Source organism: Amblyomma mixtum, chromosome 7, assembly GCF_055824585.1.
Source record: "Amblyomma mixtum isolate Tamu chromosome 7, ASM5582458v1, whole genome shotgun sequence".
NCBI lineage: Eukaryota > Metazoa > Arthropoda > Arachnida > Ixodida > Ixodidae > Amblyomma > Amblyomma mixtum.
In genome coordinates, this window is record NC_143018.1 from 67,617,217 (window position 1) to 67,633,050 (window position 15,834).

Below are 15,834 nucleotides of genomic sequence, written 5' to 3' on the forward strand. Positions count from 1 at the left end.
CGTCGTCATCGTGCTCTCTTCTCCACCAATACCTGCCGCGGTGTCTCAGTGGTTATGGCGCTCGGCTGCTGACCTGAAAGACGCGGTTTCGATCACGGCTGCGGCAGCCGAATCTCAATGGAGGCAAAATTCTAGAGGCCCATGTGCTGTGCGATGTCAGTGCACGTTAAAGAACCCCAGGTGGTCGAAATTTCCGCAGCCCTTCACTACGGCGTAGCTTGAGTCGCTTTGGGACGTTAAACCCCAATAAATCAAATCTTCTCCACCAATCAACTCTTCCCACCTCACTGAATACTTCTTCTTCATTTTCTTTATTCTGGGATTAATACACGTCATGCTTATCGTCATCCCATTCTTCTTTTCCAGATTTTAGTTCATACTTCTATTTCCAATTTCCTAATATATGTGACACACGCACAGGCACACTCAGACTGACGTAGCAGTCGACAGTCACTTTGCAGCTGGGACATTGTCTGCCACACTGCGACACAGCGAATAACTGCGCTTGGCCTTCTTTGGTGGCCTGCCTGGTGGGACATGCTTCGAGCCTTTGTGCAGGCCAGGTCGTCTCCTTGCGATGCTTGTTGGCTGCACACTTATCTTGCCTCGGCACCTTGAAACCCTGCAGACTGCAGCTGACATGTTTATTAGTGCTGTGACAAAGCTCTGCTTGTTTGGAAGGCTTTTCAGTTTTTTCGCAAGTCTGGCTGTGTGCTTCATGCATGTCTGGTTGTTGTTAAAGGGTCCCTGAAACGGTGTCCATGTAGGCAAAGAGAAGTCGAAGTATTGATAGACATTGAACGATCCATCATCCTACCGCAAAAATTTTTGATCTACCTTGTGCGGAACCAGAGATAATGGCTATTAAAAATGACCACCAGCCTTTTCCCTCTCAACTCGTACACCGGAGCGAACCATAAAAAATAAAGATTACAGGCCGGGACCATGCTCCGCCCACAAATACGTCATCGACGAGATCGGTTTGTTTACTTCCGGTTGACGCGCTCTTTCGCTCGATCGCTCGCTCGCTCGCTCGCTTTCCCGCTGTCTGCTATGTTCACCTGTGTCTCGCAACCGTCGCTGCGGCTTCTCTCGTACTATAGACCCCGAGCTGAAGGAACGACTTCTGCGGATGAGTGCCGAAATGGGATTTCAGCCTTAAGGCGGGGACACATGTGCGAAAAGTGTGTGCGATTCGCTGCGGCGCGCCGTTGTGAACGACGTCGTAACAACCGATCGCAGCTCGTCGCCTGCGTCCAACCTGCTGGATGTCTACGACAAGCCGCGCGCGGAAAACGCAACGACGGGAAGCGGGAGCCAATACGAGTGCGGAGAGCGGCAGCGTCATGATGCCGTACAGCGCGCTGCTCAGGGCGCTCGGGGCCGAGCCACGCCGGACCGGCCTGCCAGCCTTGATGCCTGCCACCGGCGACTGAAAAACGCGCTAGTATTCTTTGTTCTCGTCCATAGCAAGCCCTTGGATAGATGCATGTCAAAAATGCATAATTTCTGACGATCGTGGGCCAATACCGAGTTGCTGGTAAAAGTGATGACTGCGATACAAGCAAATTTCATCCAACAGCCGATTTGGTGCTGCTGCTACTTGGTGCGGTTCGCCTACCGTCTGCTAGCTCCGTTGCTGAAGGCATCGTGGAAATCGAACATATCTTTTATTATGGGACGAGTTCGCAGTAAAGCGATGTGAAGGTAGGCCTTTTATTATAGCGCAGGCAACTTCCGAAGCGCCGTCAGCTGCGGTTTCAATGCGAAACCAGATAGGCCTAGCGACGACTAGGGCAGCCTGGGACCAGCGCGCAGTTCGTCGCGCGGCGTTGCCACAGGCGGTGTCGTTGCCGAAAGATCCACTTTTGCACAGACATATTTTCGTTGCTCGAATCTAGGAAGCATCCTCGCTGGTATCATGGCTGTTTTGCATTTTCTTGTGCGAACGTGATGTACGCCGAGCATGCCGGCCGGCCGGCCAGCGTGGATCCCGTCTGCCGGCGACATAAAAACGAGCTAAAGTGCGTTCTTGACGTAAATAATAAACCCTGGGATAAGAAATGTGAAAAATGCGTCATTTTTGAGGATCGCTGACCAATACTGAGCTGCTGGTAAAGGTAACGACTGTGATACGAGCAAATTTCTTGCCACAACCGTCTCGCAGCTGCCGCTGGCCCGACGTGGGGTCCGGCTCGCCTGGCGCCCGCTCGCTTCGCTGCAGAAGGAGTCGCGGAAAGTGACCATACTATTATTTTATTGTGAGATGATGCTGTTGACTGCAAAGCGATGTGTAGAGTAAGCCTTGTATTATAGCTCAGGCGACTTCCGAAGCGCCGGCCGCTGCAGCTTCGATGCCAAAGAGGCAATAGGCCTAGAGACGACCACGGCAGCCAGGCAGTCGTCGCGCTGAGCGCCCGCGAGCGGTGCCGTTGCCGAAAGCTCGCAACATAAGCAGGCGTGCTTTGTCGCTGCTCGAGAAGTATTTCTGATAAGAAGGCGATCTTGCCTTGTGATATTTGTACACCATCCCAAGCAGCTCTGGCATTGCTGCACGGCGGCGAAGTGCGACTGCGACACCGGTTGTGAGCGAAGCTTGGGTAGAGTGGCGCAGCGATGCTCACCGCTCCGTGTCTCCCTGCTTGTAGTGGGGCGGCAGTTCGCAAGCGACGATCGGTGCAGCGCGTCGGCCAAGCTTTTAAGGACACGCCGTTCAGAAATCGAGCGCTGAATCCTGACGACGACGACGGCTCGCTCACTTCCATCTTTCGGCAGACAGTGCCGAAGGGCAACATCTTGCCGAACCCTGGCTTTGCAACCAACGACACAGCACGGCCGGTCCATTTTGATTGCGCATGCGACGGAGGTCGCGACAGAAATCAGTAGTGCGGTGACTCCAAATCGCACCTCGATTCTCGATTCGGTTCGACGGCGGCGCCGGCGGAGTGACACAAGCGGCACGAGCAGACGAAAACATTGTAAACCGGAAGTGCAGTACTAATTTCTGACACTGAACACACAATAACTGCGTAAACATGCATATAAACGACAACTCTGCTTGCTGAAATGCGAAATGTTTCCGAAAAGAGTAAGAGTGTGAAGTATCTAGAGCTTCTAGTTTGTTAAATGCGTGATTTCACGTTGGCACCGCGAACCAATCATAGCCCAGCACTTGTGACGTAAAGAGTACAAACTGACATAATGAGTACGGATTCGGGCGGAAGTTCACCGCCGCTGGTCGCCGCGAGGATCGGGAGAGGTAGTTTATGAAAATGTATTGTAAATTATCTACTCCCCTTTGATGTATTGTACGCGGCATGAACGTTCAGTGGCCTACGCTCTACATAATGCAAGTATTTGTTTGCCAACCTCAGACACCCCTTTCAGGGACCCTTTAACTTCAGCCTTTAGGTGCCGAAAGGTGTCTATGAGGGCTTCAAAAGGGTCTTCCTCCAGTTCCTGAAACACACACAAACTAAACTAACAGTTTTTTGCTTAAAGGCTGCTGTTTGCCTACCCATGGGCTGATTGTTATAATCTCTTGCATGCAAAGAGGAAGCTGAGCTGTGTGATTCTGATACTTGTCAAAGATACTGGCATGGCACGGTTCGTTAAGCTTTCTTCCATCGAAAAATGAGCGAAGTTTTGTGATGCATATGTGGTAGAAGTAACATATTATTCATAAACTTTCTTTATGGTGCCAGTAGCAACAGAATCATGGTTGCTAAGAGGCAGCGTGCCATTCGGCGTGTGTAGGCTGTTGCTGCTGTGGGCAACAGAGAGGCATGTGAGAGGAGGATGATGAGCCATGCAGATGGTGCAAGCACATCGTCTGATTGTGGGGTGGCTTCACAAACAGTGGCATTTGGGCCTCCCCACTAAATTTAAATTTACTTCCTCCATGGGCTAAAATATGCGTGAACTGTTGTTAGGTCCGCTTGCTTTGGGGGGAAAATTTCGTAATTAAGAATTTCCGCAGAATTCTTGTTAGTAACCACAATTTAGTTTTTTGTTATTGCAGACACCAATCGGAGCGAGAGAATGATAAAAATGTGATTGTTTTTTTTTAATTCCCATGAAAGCCAGCCTATTGTTACACAGTTTTGGTGATGCTGTGACATGCTAGACCTCTGCATATACATAAGCAAGTGAACGTGTCGAGCTTGGCGGCTGTAGTGGCAACGTGTTCACAGTCCTGTATAGGAAAAGTCATAATACTGTCATCTCTTGAAAGAAGCATTAATGGTAGTGACAAAAAGTTTCTAGTTTCGAACAATGCTCAACATCCATTCTTGGGTTTTTATCTTGTATGGTACCAGGCTTTACATTAATGAGTGAGGGAACTCCGAGGCCAGACTAATGCATGGCTGTGCCTGGCTTGCATGCATGGTCACAACAGCATGTGTAGGATTGTGCACCATGGCAGACGTAGAGAGATAAATCAGTCACTGGGAGACATTTTGTCAAACAAGCACCATTCTTCAAGTGGAGGGAATACCAAGTATTACCTGATTGTGAACTACAACCAGCACATGCTATTTTACTGAAGGTACATTTGAAGTACAAGGGTTTTTTTAGAAATAAACATGTATTTATTTTGTGTGTTATGTTTCCTGCAAAATGTTGCACATTTTTCTTTATGATTTCACAGAATTTTAAATTCTCCACCACAAAAAATGTACCGTATTTTCCGGTATATAAGATGCGGCTTTTTTTTTTCAAAAATCTTGCTGGTGCGTCCTATACAAGGGTGCGTCTTATATGCGAATTTTTCGTTTTTTTCTTCCGAGTTCAGAGATTACTTGGGTTCATGCTCAAGCTTTTTTCACCGAAAAAATATCACTACCAGTAACGCGGTTCTAACACGGTTAATGCTTTAATACCGGAACCGCCTTGCGCAACTTTTTTTAGGTGAACTTTATCATGAAACAGCAGGGATGACGTCTTCGGGAGCACAAACGTGCGGCTGTTTCGGAGGCCCCAAGCAAAAGTAATGAGAAATGCCAAAAGATGGCGACAATCGCACTTCTCGCCATTGTCAAGACAAGCCAAGACAAGATGTACTCATGGGGAGCTCATTCGTTTCTTTCTTTCTTTTTTGCTAAAACGTGGGCGGGTATGGCGTGAGTGTTGCCTTTTTCAATCACTTAGCGTTGCTTAAGAATTTCTCACAGGTACGGTGCATATTGCGATGGTCACGCAAGCGGGTTTATTAAGCCTCACTAGCCTAACTGGGTAAACTGGGGTGCGCCTTATACACTCGTGCGTCTTATATACGAACTTTTTCAATGACAGCTTGCGTATATGGCGGGTGCGTCTTATACACCAGAAAATACGGTAGTCACTTGTCATCAATGACTATGGTTTATAATGACTCCGGCTAACATAGAGTTGCCGTAATTTGTCTTGCAAATGTATAGCGCCATAGCAAACCTGGTTCAGTGGTTGAGCACTGGAGGTTTCCCTACTTTCTGGAGGGCTGTACTGGCTAGTTGCAGCTGTTGAGGTAGAGGGAGTGTTCCAAGAACATCGATGGGAGCCTCGCCGCACACAGCATTTTGCAGCGCTTGTGTCTCCTCATGGAGGCCTTCGAAGAAATCAATGCCGGGGCAGTTGTCTCCGAGCGCAAGCTTTCCAAGGTTGTAGCGACCTTCTCTAGTCAGCAGAGGTACATTTGGGAAGATCCCACCAAACACTTTGTGCACGAGTGCCTGGTGTTTACAAAATGCACCCTGCTGTCCAGAGCTGCAGGTGCACAGGCCGATGTCAGAGTACACCGTGTAAAACTTGCTCTCTGGACTGCCACTTGGGACGACATAATGCCCATCTCCGTCACACCTGATGTTGTTTTCGGTACCTTCTGGCAGTTTCTTCAGAAGCCTCTCATATTGCAGCATGTGCCCAGTGAGTGGGCATGGTCAAGTATTCTGTGCAAGAAATACTTCTCCCACACAACAGAGAGGAACTCGGCTAGGGCCACAACATTAGATGCTTTATGCAGGATGATGTCTTTTAGGACCCTAATCGAGGCCTCTGAATAGTTGTTGGTGTTGCGGCCTCGTGTCTTTGCCGACAGTCGGAAGAGCAGCACCCATTCTTCTTCCTTCTCCAGTAGCACTTCAGTGAGGGTGATGAAGCCCTCGTGCTTTTGGGAGCGAAGGCCTTGTTTGGTGGCCTCCAATGCCTCTCTACTATCAGCGTGCATGATCTGCAGGGTTGCAAGAAGGAAAAAAAGGAATAGCGCCGATCAGAAGCACTTAAACACTAGCGTAGTACATAAAAAACTTCCTATTTCAGTTATGAACCAAGTTATAAGAAGTGCATTCCAAACATTTACATGCAGTCTAAGAGCTTAGCTTTATTATTAGTCACTGTCCAAAATTTTCATCACTGGTGCTGCCATCTCAAGAGCGGTTGCTGTATTGCAGTCCAGCAGCAGGAGGAAACACTAGTGTAGCTTCAACGGGACAGTAAAAACTTCACTCAATTATGAACAAGAACAAAATTGCTACAATTATTCAAACGTACGTTGAGTTTGTCAATTTGGGCTACAGAGAGTCAGGAAGAACGAGCAGGTGCGTTAATTTTGGGCACACATTAGGAAAAGTTTCATGAAGGCCTTGGCAATGATGGAGCAAGCATTCATGCAGGATTGCAAGACCTCTACGAAACGCTGTTACCAAAATTCAACTTCTTGAATTGGTTACAAGCACGGCAGCAGGTTTTAACTCTTGTTATGGGTCATTTTATTGCCATATTTGTGATCCAGATTCTGACCACTCTTCAGAACTGGGAGGGAGTGCATTGACATCTGCATGGAGCTACATAGGGTTGTCATAAATGTACAAACTTTTTGTTCCAGGTCACTGCTGGGGCTACCTGGTGTTACACTTATGACCCTGAGAGAAAGCAGCCATCTTCTCTGGGCAAAGTCCATACTTGCCGTGAATGGTGAGACAGGTGTAAAGTCAAGTGCATGTTCAGGACTTTTTATGGCATCGGTGTGATTGTGTAAAAAAAATTACCGACGATTACGTTACTTCCTAATGCGAAATTTGAGCGCAGCAAATAAGCTGTTTCACCTTTTCGATAGATTGAGGCAAAGAAATCGAGCAACACATGTATGCCCTATCACAGAATTTTTTTTTTAATTTTTCACACGTATTCCTTTAACAAAGACTCCACTAACAGTTCTTGACAGTCATGAAGGAAGCTTTGTGGTCGGAGAAATAGAGTGATATATGTTCGAATTGGTACACCAATGCTTGATTCTCAAAGACGAGATCTATACAAGTGCCTCGCGAGGTTGTCACAGCCGTGGGACGCGTTACGAGCGAGAGGAACGGGATGTTCTCCCGCATAAGTGTTAGGAAATTGCTGTTTGTCTTTATGTCAACATTAAAGTCCCCCACTACTAACATCGGTGTGGATCGATGGACGGTTAATGCGAGTTGCAGGAAGTGCACGACGTCTTTCGTGAGTGCGGTAGGGGCGAAGTAGGCAGCTACTACCAGCAAGCCGTTGGGCAACTTTGCGGCGCACAGTTCGCCAACTTCATGTGACGTGCCAAACATTTCGACTGGTATTGCAGAGAGACCTGTGCGCAAGTAGATAGCGACTCCCGCCGCTCTGTTGTGGTCTCTGCGAGCACCACAGCAGTATAGGAAATCTATGATTTCGAGAGGCTCTTCGGGATCCATCCAGGTTTCAGCAAAGCAAAGTACAGAGGAATGGCGCAGAATGTGATCGTGGTGTACGTCCTTGGCATGTGCGGCAAGGGAGCGTACGTTAAGAATGTGGTTGTGAATGATGAATCAAGTGCTGCCAGCGAATGACGCGTCCATTGGCTGTCTGCGTGTGTTACTGATGTGTGGTTAACATGTTAAGCTTCGCCTGTAAGAGTGGAACGCGACAGCGTCTTGCAACGCTGCCAGGGAGTCCACAGAACGCCATCGCCAATTCGGCTGTACGCCTTGCTGGACGGTAAATTTATTTTTTGAGGAAAGGAAATGTATCTCTCTCGCATATCTGGGTGGACACCTGCACCTCGCCGTAAGGGAAAGGGGGAAGATGGGAGTGAACGAAGACGCCGTATTAGCTAGACGCGCCTTTGTTCATTCCAAACCATTCAGCTGGCATTACGGAGTGGCTAGCGTGCTCGTATCGCACTCCGGAGACCCTGGTTCGATTGCCCAACTCGACCAATTTCGTTCTCGGTTTTATTGATTTATGCGGTCTAACTAGAAAGGTTAATTAGGCTATTTCATATTTATATTATTGTATTTCTATCCATCGTGTTCTGTCATTAACCTGTCAATTGTTGGAACTGTCTAGGATGTTCGACACAACGTACATGAAACGAGCAACGTCTTACTGAGTGGGGAAGTGCGTGGTGGTGGAGGGAACGCGGCTTCGTACTTATCTGTTTTTTCCAGCAGCGTCTCCTTCCGCGGACGCTGTTGTCGCTGCGGCGCGCGTCTTTCTTTTCTCTTAATCTGGCATCTTAATTCTCCTCTATATTAATTAGGCTAATTGATTAATTAAGCAATTAACTAAACTCAGTCCAACTTAGTTGCAGCATCACTATACGATCCCTTTGATTTGTTGCATGGTTACTAGCCAAAGTACAATTGGCCCCATTTGAAATTCGCGCACTGTGACGTCACAAGCATTTCGACCAATTGAAAAGCGTGACATTGGGGGCGGAGCTGGTTACGAGGCCGACGCCGACGCGAAACCCAGGAACGGACGCCAAAGAGCTGCGCTCTAAAAAGCTGACACCAGAAGGACGAAGAATCAGTTCCACCTGCTACTGTGCCATTTTGCAGCACCTGGAGACATAACCCTAACAGGCCTACTGAATCATTTCAAGGCTCCCTTTTCCAGATTTGCTGGTTTTTATGGATAATTTGATGCCAGCCATCTGTTCAAGTTTTCCATTAATTAAATCATGAATACAATCTAGCCCACTTATAACGACTGCAGTTATAACTAACAGTTATTACAAATGAGGTAGAGCTACCGTCAAAAAATCTATTAGGGCTATGACATTGCATCTTCGATAAAACGAACAACCTTGGCTATATAACTCTGTTATAACTAACAAGGAGGCGCTGTAAGCTCACTCCCACTAGAGTTCCTGTATATACAGTAACTCTAACTCCCACAGCCTCCCCGCTACTGTGATCTCCCAAAGAAAATGTAGCTGTCTCTCCCTCCCCTCCCTCCCCCCAAATAAATAAATAAAAAAAGTGGCCAGGTGTGCTCCAACAGGCTACAGGGTCAGTCAGTGCTTGCGTGCACGCCTGTTGGGTAAAGCATTTAAAGTGGAAACAGAAGCATGGTAAGCTCTAGACAGGGGCAGTGTTGGAAGCAAACTGCTGCACATGGCCAGTGCCTAGTCAATGACAGCAATTTGAGAAGCTTGAATACCAGTCACGAGGTATGCCTTGCAGGCATACCTCGTGACTGCGCGGCTGTCTCTGCACGGCTGCCGCGTCCAGGCAATTCGTAGACAGCAGATAGCTTGTGTCACCCTTGTTTAGAGCTCTCGAACAGTGTGCGCCGTATGATTGAAAGTAGCAGCCATTGTTTTTTGGTAAGGTGCTATTTCCCATCTAGTTTATAGGCCTATTCGACTGTATTCTGGTGGAAAGATTGCTTCAAGACCCTAGTAGTCACAGCAAGCTATAGCTTTATTTGGAGCTCTATGCGTTACTTGAGAGCTTTACAGAAGGGTCATGTATACTGTACATTATGAGTGCTCATGCGCTGCAGTAGCTTTGTCGGTGCACCCTGACAACGTTTTTGAGGATTGGAGACGAGGGCTTTCACCAGTTGCCGTGAGCGCCTCATTTACTAACGGTATTACCACGTCATTGAAACAGCTCGTCTGCTGCTTAGGGCTTGGCCACGAGCACATGACTGTTCTGGAGAGCTTAGAAAGCGGTTTGATAGGGTCTGCTTCGAAGAAACAGGCATGCACAGCAGACCTTTTAAAGAAATAACTTTCACTTTTCTCTGGCTGTATTTTCGAGCTGTAATGGGGCAAGTCCACTGACTACAAACTTTGGATTTAACGAACCCAATCCACATGACCGTCAAGTTCATTATAAGTGGGCTCGACTGTATACCGCTGTCTACGATCATGAGGTTATGTAGTACAGCTCCTTATCTGAACAGTATTATTGTCTCTCGCCACAGTTGCAAATGGTCTTTGTTATGCTTGCTTGTCGCTGATACTTATGCTGCCGCTACTGTGCTGCATAAGTAGCCCCACAATTTTTTTATTGCATCTTTCATATGCTGAATTGAGAGGCAAAAGCTCTGCTGTGTTTGGCTGTACTTTTTGCAATTACTTAGTGTGTGTATGATTCCTACAAACTGAAACACAAGTGGTCAATGCATTGACTGTGTCGTCATGCACTGGACATGCTATAGCACCCATTCTTCAACCAAATACCATAGGCCTGCACAGCATGCATGCACTATGCGACTTGTGAGACATCGTCCTGTGACGTAGTATCAGTGGCACAGTACCTGGCCTTGCCACCGCTGTGGCTCACCGGTTACGGTGCTCGGCTGCTGACCCAACCATCAGATGTGGGTTCGATCCCGGCCGCGGTGGCCGAATTTAGATGGAGGCGAAATTCCAGAGGCCTGTGTGCTGTGCAATGTTAGTGCATGTTTAAGAACCCCAGGTGGCCGAAACTTTCAGAGCCTTTCACTCTGGCGTCCCTTATAGTCTGAGTCACTTTGGGACATTAAACCCCCATAAAACCATAAAACTTTTTCTTCTGAATCATTCAGTCACTGCTGTTTCTGTATGCATTCAAATTTTAGATCACTGATTATGAATAAATTCCATACCTTTTGAAAAATGGCCATCAATGACTTCCTTTCACTTGGGCTGACACCGTGCTTGGCAAGCGTCAGCCACTGCCACTCAGCCTGTGCCACATGAAAGTGGCATAGGAGCTGCCTGGCTTCTGGCCAGTTGTCAAGAATTGCTGCTTTCCCAGCAGCACTGTTGTCAGTCATGAAAGTCTCTGGTGCCTGCAGACAAGAAATAGCCACATACTGACAGCTGTGCAACAGCTAAGTCATTCCCATGACAGATATATGCGGGTGCCGGATAAGTTGATAACCAGATAACCTTGCTACATTACCCTTTGTTGCTATGATGATATTTTTCACTACGGTTTTGATGGCATTACTGAAAGGGTCCTAACTCTGTTCATGTGTAATCTATATCCAGCTTGATATTTAAATGTATAGGTGACATTTACACAGTGTAGTTCACATGTCAAACACTTCAGCTCTACAGCTTGTTCATTTGTGGCTCAAATTTTAAATGAAATGGACTGCTACTGACCTGACAGGTTGGGCAAGCAGGAGTTTAGGCAGCATTGGTGTGGGCTTGCATTAACTCAGATTTTTTTTTTATCAAACAAGATGAAAAGTCCAAGATTTTGAGGTTTGCTCCAGCCTGTACTTTCTGCAAGCTCCAAGAGGCACTGCTTAACAATATCAGCATTGGCTACAAGCCACGCCTACAACTTTTAAGCTTCAACAGGTGTTGAAGCTTAAAAGTTGTAGGCTTGGCTTGTAGCCAATGCTGATATTGTTAAGCAGTGCCTCTTGGAGCTTGCAGAAAGTACAGGCTGGAGCAGACCAATATTCTGAACCAATGTTGCCTAACTCATGTAATCTGCAATTACCTGGCATTCTTTCAAACAACATGCAGTAGGTATGATTTGCAATTTTCCTGTGCCCACCTCGCAGCCTCCAAAGCAAAAGGGGTAGTTGTGCTTCAGGAGCTCGAAGCCAGCTGAGTAGCCCTTAGTAGTCTGGCTGCTGTGCGCAATGACTTATGGGTACAGCACCAGCTGGTGTCGCTGTCAGCATAACTGTCACGCTGCTGCTTGTTGAGTCACATGACGCCGTGGAATCAACGAAGATGACTTCAGAGGATGATTCAAGCAGCTGGGCACACCTCATGATTGGAGTTACCAGGAGAACTGCCCAGCTTCCTGCCCCTCCCTCTGAGTCCACCTTCACATCAACTCCTGCATAAAAAGCGGGTTTTGATGGTTTAGTATGGCATAACATGAAAGCATAGTTTGTGTTGCAAAACAAATTATCACCTTCATGAGATACTGAGAGCCAATTGAAGTTTTCCTGCATTAATGGATTACTGTTATGTGGACGAAGAGCATATTTTCAATGAAAACAAAATATTTTTGTGTGGTAGGAAGGACAATAAAATGAGAGATGGGTGTTGTCAGGTGAGATTTTTTGTTCTATAGAACAGAGGGTTAGGTGCCTGAATAATCTAACTTTTTTGTACCGCTACTAGCTGTCCACTTTCATCTCAACAGGAAAATAAGACAGCTAAATGTGCAAAATAAAACTAAAAGAACTCTCAACACATTGTCATCAGCACCGTTGCAAGTTTTTATCAAAGTGCTCCAAAAATACTCCACTGTTAACTCCTAATTTTTTTTTTTTACCAAAAACATGCTTGTACTGTATGTTCTCTAAGTTTGGTGGCCATGCAATATTCCTTTCCAGCGCAAATATTTTTTAAAGTTACCATTTCCGTGTCCTCTGCTAAGGTGACGGCTGTATCACCTATAATCAAGACTGCATTTTTGGCATCAAAAACATTCCTCATGCATTAAAACTTTCTGGCCACTGCACTGACAAAATTTTCATGCTGTATTAGGTCATCCTAGCATTTTATGAAAGGAATCGTTTTCAGTTGGGCCTTCAGCCATGCAAGCCAGATATGCTTGTTCACATATTTATGCTCACTGTCTGCTAGGTGGATGTGCTACATTGTAGTTTTCTAATAATTGGCTGAAAAAGTTTAGGGCATATTGCTTTTGTAGTGCACAGAACAAATATTTGTCACTAACTTGTTGTGTTACAGAAAGCTATCTCCTGACATTACAGGCCTGAATAAATTTTTGGCATTAAATAGATTGCTAAAGGTGCACTATGGTAGGCAACATTTTTGGCATCTTTGTGTAAACAAGGTGAGAGCTGGAAAATTTTTCTCTTCTTTATTAATAGGTGCTTTTAATTCCCAGCTGGGGTATTGCTATGCAGTATCTATGTGTCACAATTGAGAAAGCGATCATGCTTACTACATTGTTGCTGCTAATTGTCCACCCTCGTGAGTACATTCAGTGGGCTAATGAGACACATATTTGAACTTGTTTCACTTCTTCCAGGACAGTAATAATGCATTTAGCTTTAAGTATGTGTCTGCTTACAACAACACAACCTGGCAAAAGTGACGACATTCTCTCCTGGTCTCATATGGTCTAATGTTGTGTCCATAATTATTGATTCTCAGTTCAGCTCTGCACTTGTGCTGATTGCGCTAGTTTGTGTTGAAGTGGTGGCACAGAATAAGAGACTGCTGGAGGACATCACAACTCAGCCTGATTTTAGTGATGAGAGACAAGAGGTCCTGCTGTATTGCTAGTTTAGCAGCATTGTGCATGGATGCTCCCGTGCTGTGGTGTGGTCACTGAGCAAAGCAACTAGACTGGAAACTTTTACAAAATCAGTTTAGCCTTCATACTGACATGGCTGCTTGTTAGCCACAGGGTGATATACAGAAAGGAACCCTTTTGGAGGGTCAGAAATAAACTTCCCAAAGCAGCAGCATTTTATTCCCACTGGCAAGTGGCATCCAAGGAAAAAAAAAGGGGTTTCCTTTAGCATGTTGTACAAAGGTTTGTATCACTCACACTGAGATATATATTATCAGGACCTCCTCCTGTTTTCACTTACCTTGTTCAGCATACTCAGGAACCTTCTCCTGCAGCCTCCCCAGTGGTTCGGAAACTGTGCCGTAATGCTCCTGTCGCCAGTTCTTGTACATATGGTAAACAGCCCTTTTGGTTGGGTTAAGTGTACCACTGGCAAGTTTCAGCAGGCTTCCAGTGTCACCTTCAACACACAGAGATGCTTCGTGAAGGCGTATCACATCAGCCGGGGTAAGTCCATCGGCAAAGTACTGATGGAAAAGTTGTTTTGTGTCTTCACTGCATCGCAGAAGGCGAAGAGCAGCTGCACTTGCTGTTGCATGATTGTGCAGAGTGTGCAACTTGATCACTGCACATAGCGGGGGGTCTCTTTAGTTGACTTCTTTTATCTTTATGTCGATCATTGCCTTGCAGTTTTTTGTTCACTTGGAGGATTTTTTGTTCTTGTTGAGGTGATGGAGGTGGCACCTCCAAACTTTGTGACACACCATTCTGCAAAGGACACATGTTCATTCTATAACACACCACTTTCTTCAATTTTCTAATCTGCACATTGATATACAGTGGACTAAACTAACGTTAGGTGTGCATATTTCGCTAGCATTGTTAAAAACTGCATCGTTTAAGCTATTTTTGTATGTATCCTGCCACACCGCTCTGACAATGCGTGTGACTTTCTCCAAACTTAAATTATAGTACACAAAAAGCCAGTCAAAAGAATATAACTACAAATCATTAATCATGTTTGAATTCTAGCCGGCAACAAATTTATGCCGATGGCCACATTATAATTAACCTGTTTCTGAACAGCACTTTCGTTCCAGATAAGGTAGCTTTCCTGCATCGCATGTTAACCGTGATTTCGTGTCGCGAGAACTTATTTTGAACAAAAGGTACCTTGAAGTTATGGAATGCACCTCTTGAGATGCTATTCGACCAAGATGGGGAAATATTGTGGGAAAGGTAGCTTGTGGTTGTGAACTGCTATTTAGACCATATTTCGTCACTTCAAGCTTGCTTTCCTGTAAAGCTGCAGCTCGCCTACAAATGTGCAGTGTGTATACAAACTACCTTGCGGTTCGATGCCCCCCACCACGGGAGGGGGGGGGGGGGGGGGCAAGGTAGCACATTTAGATTCTAGCTAACTGTTCAGGTTTGGATTGGACAGTTAACGTTGACTAAAATAATTTGCAGAGAGCAATAATTAAATTGCCTGGCAGTTTGTTATCTTAGAGGATTTTCATGAACTACTAAAGAGATTTTTTTTTTAATGCATTGCCAAACTGCAGAAAGCTTGGTCTCCTTGAGACCGCAGTACTTGTAAATAAATAAATAAATAGACCTACTTTTGACATTTTCCCTCCTGTTGGGCGCTGCAGATGATGCATGATGTGTTCGCAGTAGCACTGTAGCATTTCACCCACTCCGAGGTCCTTTCTTCGCTGGGAATGTCGCTTCGCAAAACGACAGTGCCCGTTGTCGAAGCAGAAACGTCCCGGAGGCATTGCCAACCGAAGCTAAGGTCTTCATCGGGAGGAGCATTCATTCATTCATTCATTCATTTTGAGTAGCAGGACAGATATTCGTTTTTCCGGCCAACCTCTCTGCCTTTCCCGTCAATAAATCCTCCTCCTCCTCTGCCTAAAAAAAAATTTCGTTTTGTGTATATGTATAGGAACACAGTGGTTGGCTTATTGCAACGCAAAACACAGCGGTTACTTGTGCTAAATTTCTAGTATTGTTGGAAATTATTTGTCAGGTGGGCTATACCTGAGCGATTATGTGATTACATTGACACAGAAAAATGGGCGATGTTATGGGCGATGCATGAGCCCTGCCTGCACGAGTGCATCGAAAACATGCTACAAGGTACGTACTGCTTTCAGAAATGTTTACAGCGCTCCCGAGTGCACATGAACGTGAAAATATGAAGCTTCATTTTCATTGGCATGTATTTAAATTTTAAAACAGCGGTACCCGGCAGTCAGCTTTGGCAGGAGGTACCGGGCGGGAGTGCGACGCATTTAAACAAAACTTGCAGGGATATTTTTCT

At 46.0% G+C, this 15,834-nt stretch overlaps 1 pseudogene; it reads right to left on the reverse strand.

The window, feature by feature from the left end:
- Nucleotides 1–316: 316 nt before the first annotated feature.
- On the reverse strand, nt 317–13,897 carry LOC149336376 (uncharacterized; annotated as a pseudogene).
- Between the last annotated feature and the right edge of the window lie 1,937 nt (nt 13,898–15,834).